Source organism: Geotrypetes seraphini, chromosome 3 (genome assembly GCF_902459505.1).
Source record: "Geotrypetes seraphini chromosome 3, aGeoSer1.1, whole genome shotgun sequence".
Classification (NCBI taxonomy): Eukaryota; Metazoa; Chordata; class Amphibia; order Gymnophiona; family Dermophiidae; genus Geotrypetes; species Geotrypetes seraphini.
In genome coordinates this window covers 196,495,266-196,504,467 of record NC_047086.1, presented here as the reverse complement: position 1 = coordinate 196,504,467, position 9,202 = coordinate 196,495,266, and positions in this window count along the sequence as shown.

The window sequence follows — 9,202 nt, the reverse complement described above, 5'->3', positions numbered from 1 at the left end:
CTGCCCTCGGGGTCTATCTGCATTCACATGCCAGAGTCAGATTGATATAATTTCCCATAGGCCTTCGCTGACATTAGTTATGTCAACTGAAAATGCTGAATGCTAGCAATAGCTATGCTGACATCTCCCATACTTTTTTTTTTATTTTTTATTCTTTGAAATGAAGGCAAGCTTGTGGTACCCTTCTATAAACAGCCAGTCTGCATTTCGCCTCGCTTACCTCCAACAGCTCGTCCCCTGTCCTGCAAAATCTCCAAGCTATGAAGATAAACAGTTTCCATTATGAGTTCAAACCTCTGTCTTAGGTTGTATAGTCCGTCATCTGGGCGGGGACCCCAGTATGCTTATATCTTACCCATCGTTGAGCAAATGAACAGTGCATAAGGGATGCAGGAAGCTTTTTCAGGAGGTTCAGTTATAAAGGTACCAAGATGTCATGAGAGAGTATGTAAGTATGCGATAATATTATGTCAGACCCTGGTAATGTAATGTAATGTAATTTATTTCTTATATACCGCTACATCCGTTAGAAAGGTACTTGAAAAATTCCCTTACTGTCCCGAAGGCTCACAATCTAACTAAAGTACCTGGAGGGTAATAGAGAAGTGAAAAGTAGAGTTAGAGGAAAAATAAAAATAAAATAAAATAAACATTTTAACAAGACAGCATTGATCTAAATACTTTGGAAGGTAGAAGAGAGGAGAGAAAGGAATAGAAGCATGATGAAGTGATGAAGTGGAGCAAGTAAGTTTAGGAGGAGCGATTGACGTTTCCAGAAAGGGCTTCTTCAGGGAAGAGACTTGGCCGACAGTCCCAGGATGCCTATGTCTCCTCCCCTGAGATGTTCTCCCATCCATGCATTCCCTCCCAGACACACTGCCCGTGCCCCAGCCGCTCCAAGGAGGCTGCCCCAGATGAGGCCCATGGTGAATGCAGGATTCTCTCCTCTGCGGGAAAGTCGCCCGGAGCCAACAGTCGATCTTCTTAGCGGATTGTAGGGGGGGAAGAGTTAACACTCTTGGTAGTATCGGGTCTGTGTGCTCTCGGTGGTTGTGGCTGGTCTCGTTGCTGCTTAGGTGTAAAAGCAGTTGATCTCCACTGCTGCTGATATTTAAAAGCAGGCAGATTGATCTCTCCAATGGACTGCAGGGGGAGGAGTTCACACTCCTGACAGGATCGGGTCTGTGGGCTCTTGGTGGTTGCGGTAGGTCTCGCTGCTGCTTGTATGTAAAAGCAGTTGTTTTTCTACTGCTGCTGATATTTAAAGTAGGTAGATTGATCTCTTAAACGGGATATAGGGGGAATGAATAATGCAATAGGCCATGTCAAATTAAAACCAAATTAGAACCAAATTAGCCAAATTAGCAAGTGTTAGAGAAGATACTGGAAATACATGTATAACTGCCTTAAAAGCTAGAAGGAAGGTTGTATGATATGCGTTGTAAAAAAGTGTACATGTGTTTCACTTTATAGCAAAGCAAAATCATAATAATACATAGCAAAATTTGTACAATAATTAAGATAATGATAGGGTGAATTAAAACATTAAATACGTTGTTTGCAGTGGGCGAATACCCAAAGAAAAGTTCCCAAACTGAGACATGAGCGTCTCGTATAAAATTTTTTACAGTTTGTGCAATCTGTCCATTTTCAAAAGTGATAGTATGATTCACTTCTTTGGAGGTTTTCTTAAGTTGTTCAATGTAAGTATGGAGTTCAGTAAAGTTCAGCAGCTTGTGGAATGTCTCATTCCCCATACCAAAAGGTAGTGGATGCACAGCATATGAAATAAAGTCTGGAATGTCCATAGAATCATTAGTTACCAGAGGTGTGGAGTAGGTTGTCCCATTAATGGTGATGGAGGACAGAGGTGAATGACTACACCAGGTATTGTTCAGTAAATAAGTTGAACTGTACAGCAAAGCATTCTTAGGAAGGTGGCTGTCATGAATCCGTAGATCCAACAAACAGGAAACATTGTGTACAGCATGTGTGAGAAGGTAGAGAACTCTTTACAGTCAGGGTGCAGGAAGCTGAATTAGTCCAGCAGGAACTGCCATTCTCTTTAAACTGGTGAGATGCACACTTGGGATGAAATGATGTTTGCACAGGATCTGTCAGTCAGGAAACTAGTGGTGTTCACCCTTGAGATGAAATGATGTCTTTGCATACAGGGAGGGTTACACCGGCTTGAAAAGAGTCCAGATATCATTCAGCAGCTGTACTCCAGTGTGATCCAAATAAGAGATAGAAAACGAGAGAGAAACCATGTTGCCTGTACTGAATGTAGAGAGAGAGAGAGAGAGAGAGAGAGAGAGAGAGAGAGAGAGACCAGGTTGCCTGTACTGAATGTGGCAACATATAACAATATTAATGCATTTACTTGGTATAGTTATGGCAAAAGAGAGACAATATTCAGGTACTTAAGGTTCTTAATCAGACATTCCAAAAAGATATGTTTTTGTGTGCTGCATATATTATGGCACTTCAGAGAGACCATAATTCTGTACTGAATGTATATATAAAAAAAAATTATGTCAGAAATGTGTACTGAATCTAGTGAGGAGCATAGAATAAACACGGTACAAAGTGAAACCTTTACTTAAAAATATAACCCCTAACTACATTTAGGATATGAAACAATAGGTAAAAAGAACCTTGCCCAATTGGGCTAGTTAAAAAAAAGAATGGGGAAAAGAGCTCTAGAAATGGCCAATGTTATGTATCCTGGGGTACCCCCTAAACTAAAACAAGTAGACAAAACACAGACCACATGGCACAGACAAAACATAAAACACAAATTTTTAGGCGTGAAACTATTCTTCCATCTGTCAAGTGTTCAGGGCTGAATTTAACTCTGCAAATAAACACATTGTTATAGAAAAACACAGCAAAGATGAACACCTGAGTAGTACAAATAATGCATATCATAACCATCTCATATTCAGAAAAGGCATAAAGCTAATATCTTCTTTGGAACGTCTTTATCTCTGCAGTGATAAAGAGGAACCTTGGAAAACACTAGAAATATCTTTGTGCCAAAACTGGTCTGGGATGGCTATGTATATATCCGAACTGCTGCTAAGAAAAAGAAAAAACATTTCAAATTAGCAGCATCCTCAAGGTCACTTAGAGCAAACTTCATCCCTGTTCCATTCCGGCCGACCTTGACCACATGTCTGCCACCTGGGTCCCACTGCACTCGGAGGAGTGGGCACTGCGGTGCAGAAGTCAGGTGCAGGCTAGATGTGTCTTCTTTTGTCTGCACTGTTGTATCCTGGCATTCAGAGGCAAGGGGCAAATTCCGAAAATCATTAGTCATGTCTAGGACAGAGAAAAATGCACATTTAGGGTTAAATTTCACAGTAATGTTAGAGTAAGAGGCAGCCACTGGTACTACAGGCTTTGAAATCTTAGTTAGGGCCTGAGAGTGTATAGTGAGCCTAATGACCAAGCTGGAGAGCCACATGCTAAAGAGATAGGTCCACTCAGACCCCTCTCCTCCATCTTAGGCACCAGTTCTGTTGCTGGAGGAAGTACTGGATGCTGTGTTTGTGGTTCAGGATCTTTGCCCTCAAACAAAATTTTTGTGTACCTTTTCCCACAATCTTGTGCCCAAACTGAAACATCTGCAGCCTCTGAGTGAGTTATACTACGATCATGCTGCTGCACTGGCAGACAACACTGGGTGGCTAACTGCACAGGAATTTCTGTACCCAGTACAAGACCAGCCACTTCAACTATTTCTTTGCCTGTATTCTCACTCATGCTGGCAGTAGTTTCTACAATATCTTTCATTTGTTCCTTTTGTGGGATAGACACACACTTTGAAACTTTTTCATTTAGACCCTGAATCTCACAAATTTCCATATTTTTCTGATCTCCAGTAGGAGACGCTCTATCTGTAAAACTGATTCTGGCCCCTGTATCAATTAAAGTTAATTTATCCTGTATCAATTAAAGTTAATTTATCTATGGTAGTATTAACCTTGGGGCAGCTGCAAATGTCCAATATCAAAGGTGTCACATACCTCGAGCTGAATTCTGAGTCTGACTTCTTTCCCTTATCCTGCGTCTCCAAAAGTGAGTCCACAGGTAAGTGAAAGGAGTCCGGCTGGGCTGTGAAGGCCTGAGTCACCTTGGCATTCGGACACAGAGAGTCAGGACATCCCTATGGACTAGCACTGTTGTTCCTAGCTGTCAAATCACTTTTTACTCTGTCCAATTCTATCTGCATTGTGTGACGATCCTGTTCCCATTTCATTTTCTCTTTTTCTAATTTTTCCTTTTGGTCTCTGAGTTCATGGAAGGGAATGTAAGTGGAGGAATTTCTGCAACTACCTCTGACATGACCTTTATTTCCTGTGTGTGGTGTTTTCTTGTATTGGGGTGCTCCCTCAGCACGCTACCTCCTAGCTTCTGATACTGAGATAATTTGAGCAGTAAAGTGTCAAAGTAAAGTAGAGCAAAGTAAAGTAAAGAGTAGACCCAATCCTGAGCAGTAAAGTGTCAAAAGATGTAGTTTTAGGGTCCTCTGAGAACAACAGAAGGTATTTAGTAATCTCGGGAGATAATAATTCTAATAGGAATTCTTTATGTTCTCTCTGACCATAATCTGAGGAAATGAGCCAATGTTCATGTTCTTTAAGTACCGTGTTGATTACCCACACTCTATATGCAAACTGCTCTGGTGTATCGGTTGGCAGGGGTGAAAGAATTCTAAGTACTTGCAAAGAGGTGCAGCGAAATAGTTGTTCGATGCCCATCTTTACAAATTGGTATGGATGAACAAGAGATCCAAATTTATAATAATGTGGACCCAGGGCTAGGTGCATAAGCTTATCAAAATCTGCATTGTTCCTTTTGTATTTCCCTAGACCCCAGTGAATAAGTATGTCAGTAGCCCATTTGCACCATTCATTTATGTTAAAAGGCATAGATCCCACTTTTTCTACTATTCTTTCAATGTCACTGTCCTTCATATGTCCCTGCAGTACTACAGTTACTGGAGCTGTGTCACTTATAGGAGTACTATTGGTTGCTCGCCCTGGAGGACCTGAAAGAACCGAGTCCTCCAGGGTCCCGGTCTACTCGTTCCCTCTGCCCCACCCCTCCAACCCACTTCACCCTATCCTAGCCCTGTCTTTTGGCGGTAACCCCTCCCCAATTCCTTTAGCTAAGTTTCCCTAACTAACGGTCCAATTCCCCCCCCCCCCCACCTTGCCTTTCTGGCAACACGAGGCCTCCCAGCCCCGTGTTACCATACGCCCTTCGAGACAAGCTCTCGGGCTCCTTATTTCCTCACTTTCGTTTGTCGGTTCTTCTTCCTGTTCTACATCTGTAGCTAGTTTACCTTTTCGCTGGCCTGCTACAAAAACAGTGTTCTTTTTCTCTATAAATTGACTACATGGATTATATGGTAAGGGTAGAAATGGTGCAGATGGCAGAATCTGTGAGGAGACAGCATTAACCTGTCCCTGTGAGGCACATTTTGATTTGAAATACTTTAATTCTGCCTTGGCCTCTTCTAATTGTTCATTTACAGTTAAAAAGTAATTTGTAGCTTGAACAATTTGGGTTCTTAGCATGGATATATTAATTTGTGCCTCATCTAAGTCTTTGGACAGCTGATGGCACTGAGTGTTCAAGTCAGTATTTTCTTGTCTTATGCTACGAAGTCCTCTACATAGCCCCTGAATGAAAAGGCATTTTCATTTATTTGTTTTCTTTCTAAACTCCTGAGAATGCAAAACCATTTGTTTCTGAATATCGTGCCATGTGTGCTCTGGAAAATTACCCTCATATGGACCCCCTTTCTTGTCAAAATATTTGTGTACAATATCTGTGAGTTCTTGAAAATTAAAAGGGTTCATATTTGAGGCTGCAGTCTGCCTTGGTACGTGGGCCTTGCTCATCCCTGTCTGAGATTGAAATGTTCCCACTGATGAAGGAGGGAGACTTTAGTTAATAGGTAGAAAAAAATGAGGTAAAGCGTCTTAGGCAAGAGTCATTGGCATAAATAATACATTTATGCCCACACTTGCCCACACTTTAAATGCAAAGGTTACTACCTGAAATTTACAGGCAGAAGTTTAGCAGGAAAAAATATAAGAAGTCTGTTAGAAGAGAACAGATACCAGTTGCCAGTTCCAGTCCAGTGTGCACTGGGCCTTTCACCAGGGCAGAGACTGACAAGAAATAGAATTAAAAGCACAAGGTAAAAAAGTAAAAGTTATTAGTACAGATGTGGTGTGTCTTAATTGAGTGACTGTTTTAATTTTGGACCATGCTTTTCTTCAGAGAAGCTGAAATATTCTTACATGCAACACACTCTAGCAAAGCATAAAATGCAAACTGGCACAGGTAACACTACAAAGCCTTTTGATAGTAAAATCTCACCAAATATAAAACCCAAAATATTACTGGAACTTTTCACAAATGTGTCATCCAGTCTAAAACAATTTAAGGGTTCCAGAAGGTATTTTATTTCTATCTCACTCTGTCTATCAATCAAAAATACAAAGTCTATTGATAAATAAAATCTCACCAAGTATAAAACCCTACAATATTACTGGAACTTTTCACCAGTGTGTCATCCAGTCTAAAGTACAATCAATCTAAGGGTTTTCCAAGGTCTTTTGATTTCTATCTCACTCTGTCTATACATAATCCTATTGCACAGTGTATACAAGGAAAAAAAAAATTGAATTCTACTTACCCAAATGAAATCATCAGGAAGGACCGAGAGAAGCCCCCAAAATGTAAGGATTGTTAGTCAGGGTCCCCCACAATGTATGGTGGTAGGGGTTACGTGAGAGGCTCCCTTACAAACGCCAGGTCCCAGGTTCAGTTCCCTCGCTGAAGATTCACCAGGAGTAGAATCCAATAAGAAACACAGCCAGAGGTGATTGCATAAAGAACATATTATAGAAATAGGCTTACAGAAAAGCAATATTTATAAGCATTACAATTAAGCATTACAATTAAGTAGAGAGTAAAGCAGTTTCCCTGCCTTACAGAGTTTAGAGGCAAAGAGAAAGAGAGTCTGAAGTTCTAAGGAGAGCCAGAGAGAGAGAGAGAGAGAGAAAGGGGGATGGGGTCATGGTCTAAGTTTCGGGTTCCATAGATAAAGAGAAGGATAGACAGAGAGATAGACAGAGAAAGAGATAGCTTCAAGAGAAACAAGAGAGGACCAGAGTGCCAAGAGCCAAGAGAGGGGGGGTGATGCTGCGAGGGGGCTTTTATAGTTTGGAAACTTATTCTAAAAACCAGAATCTATTGAGCTTCAATAGAAGTTAAATCTCCCCCTCCTTCAAGACAGGAGAAAAATAGGCTGTAGTCATATGTAATTTCCAGTCTGTCTCTGACAATAGTTTCTGATTAACTTTAGTTATCTGTGCACCTGGACCCATTGTCCTAAGCACCCTCTTAATCAGACATTAACACCTTTTAGCTAATCATGATTTAATCAGGGCTACTTAAAACAAGTCTCCCTGCCCTCGGGGTCTATCTGCATTCACATGCCAGAGTCAGATTGATATAATTTCCCATAGGCCTTCGCTGACATTAGTTATGCCAACTGAAAATGCTGAATGCTAGCAATAGCTGTGCTGACAGCGTTGTGAGATTCACAGGTGAAGGGGAGGAATATGTAGAAGCTGATAAACAAAAGGCCGAATTGCTTAACAAATATTTCTGTTCTGTGTTCACGGCTGAAGTGCCGGGAGCGGGACCGCAGAAGACAAATGTGAATAGGGATGGAGGAGTAATAGACCTTGATTTACAGAGGGTTGTGTTCATGAGGAGCTAGATAAAATAAAGGTTGACAAAGTAATGGGGCCGGATGGTGTACATCCGAGGGTGCTGAAGGAACTTAGGGAAGTTCTGGTAGCTCCACTGACTGACCTTTTCAATGAGTCTCTAGAGTCGGGAGTGTACCGGAGGACTGGAGAAGGGCAGATGTGGTCCTTCTCCACAAAAGTGGAAGTAAGGAAGAATTAGGGAATTACAGGCTGGTAAGTCTGACTTCTAAGGTAAGCAAATTAATAGAAACGCTTTTAAAACAGATAATGGTCAAGTTTCTGAAATTCTGTGGACTACAGGACTGGAGGCAACATGGATTCACTAGAGGTAGGTCTAGTCAGACAAATCTAATCAATTTCTTTGACTGGTATCTGAAAAGGATTAGGTCCCAATTAATGCCCCACACTCTCCTGTCATTTGCAAGACAGATGCATCTGGGGACAGTATCTTAGAGACAATAAATTATCTCCCAAACATGTCCAGTTTATTGTCAGCTTTACAACTCTTTTATATCATTTTACATGAGTCAATGTCGTCAGCATGTGACGTAAATACAAACCATATATGGACACAGGTCACATGAAACTTTAAAGAAATAACAAGCAATATGAGCATCTTTCTATCTAACGGCTGAAGTCCAAAGGGTGCTTTGGTCAGCAGAGTCTTTTTCTTATCTAAAGCTGCTTGCAAATACAGCTATGAAAACAATTGAATTCACTTCACAACAAGATAAGAACACACATCTTCTCAAACATAAAATGGCCTTGCAGTATTTCAGCAAGAGAAGGCAAACAGTGTCTGGATTTACAGCTTCAAACACAGTTGAAAAAAAACCTGCAAGACACATGAAAAGTATCCCTTCAGTATCCAGAGAATTGGATAGAGTATGTGCGCTAGATGTGGTGTATTTAGATTTTAGCAAAGCCTTTGACACAGACATCTAATAAATAAACTGCATGCCCTTGGGATGGGTCCCAAAGTGACAGGCTGGGTCAAGAACTGGTTGAGTGGAAGGCGACAGAGTAATGTGATCAATGGAGATCACTCTGAGGAAAGGACGTTACCTCAAGGTTCTGTTCTTTTTAATATTTCAATAAATGATATTGTTGAAGGATTGTCAGGTAAAATTTGCCTCTTTGTGGATGATACCAAAATCTGCAATAGAATAGACACGCTGGATGGTGTGAATAACATGAAGAAAGACCTGGTGAAGCTTGAAGAATGGTCTGAAATGTGGCAGCTAAAATTTAATGCTAAGAAATGCAAGGTCATGCTTTTGGGCTGCAAAAACCCAAGGGAACGGTACAGTTTAGGGGGTGAAGAACTTATGTGCATGACAGAAGAGGGGGACTTGGGGATGATTGTATGTAATGACCTTAAGGTGCCCAAATAGGTTGAG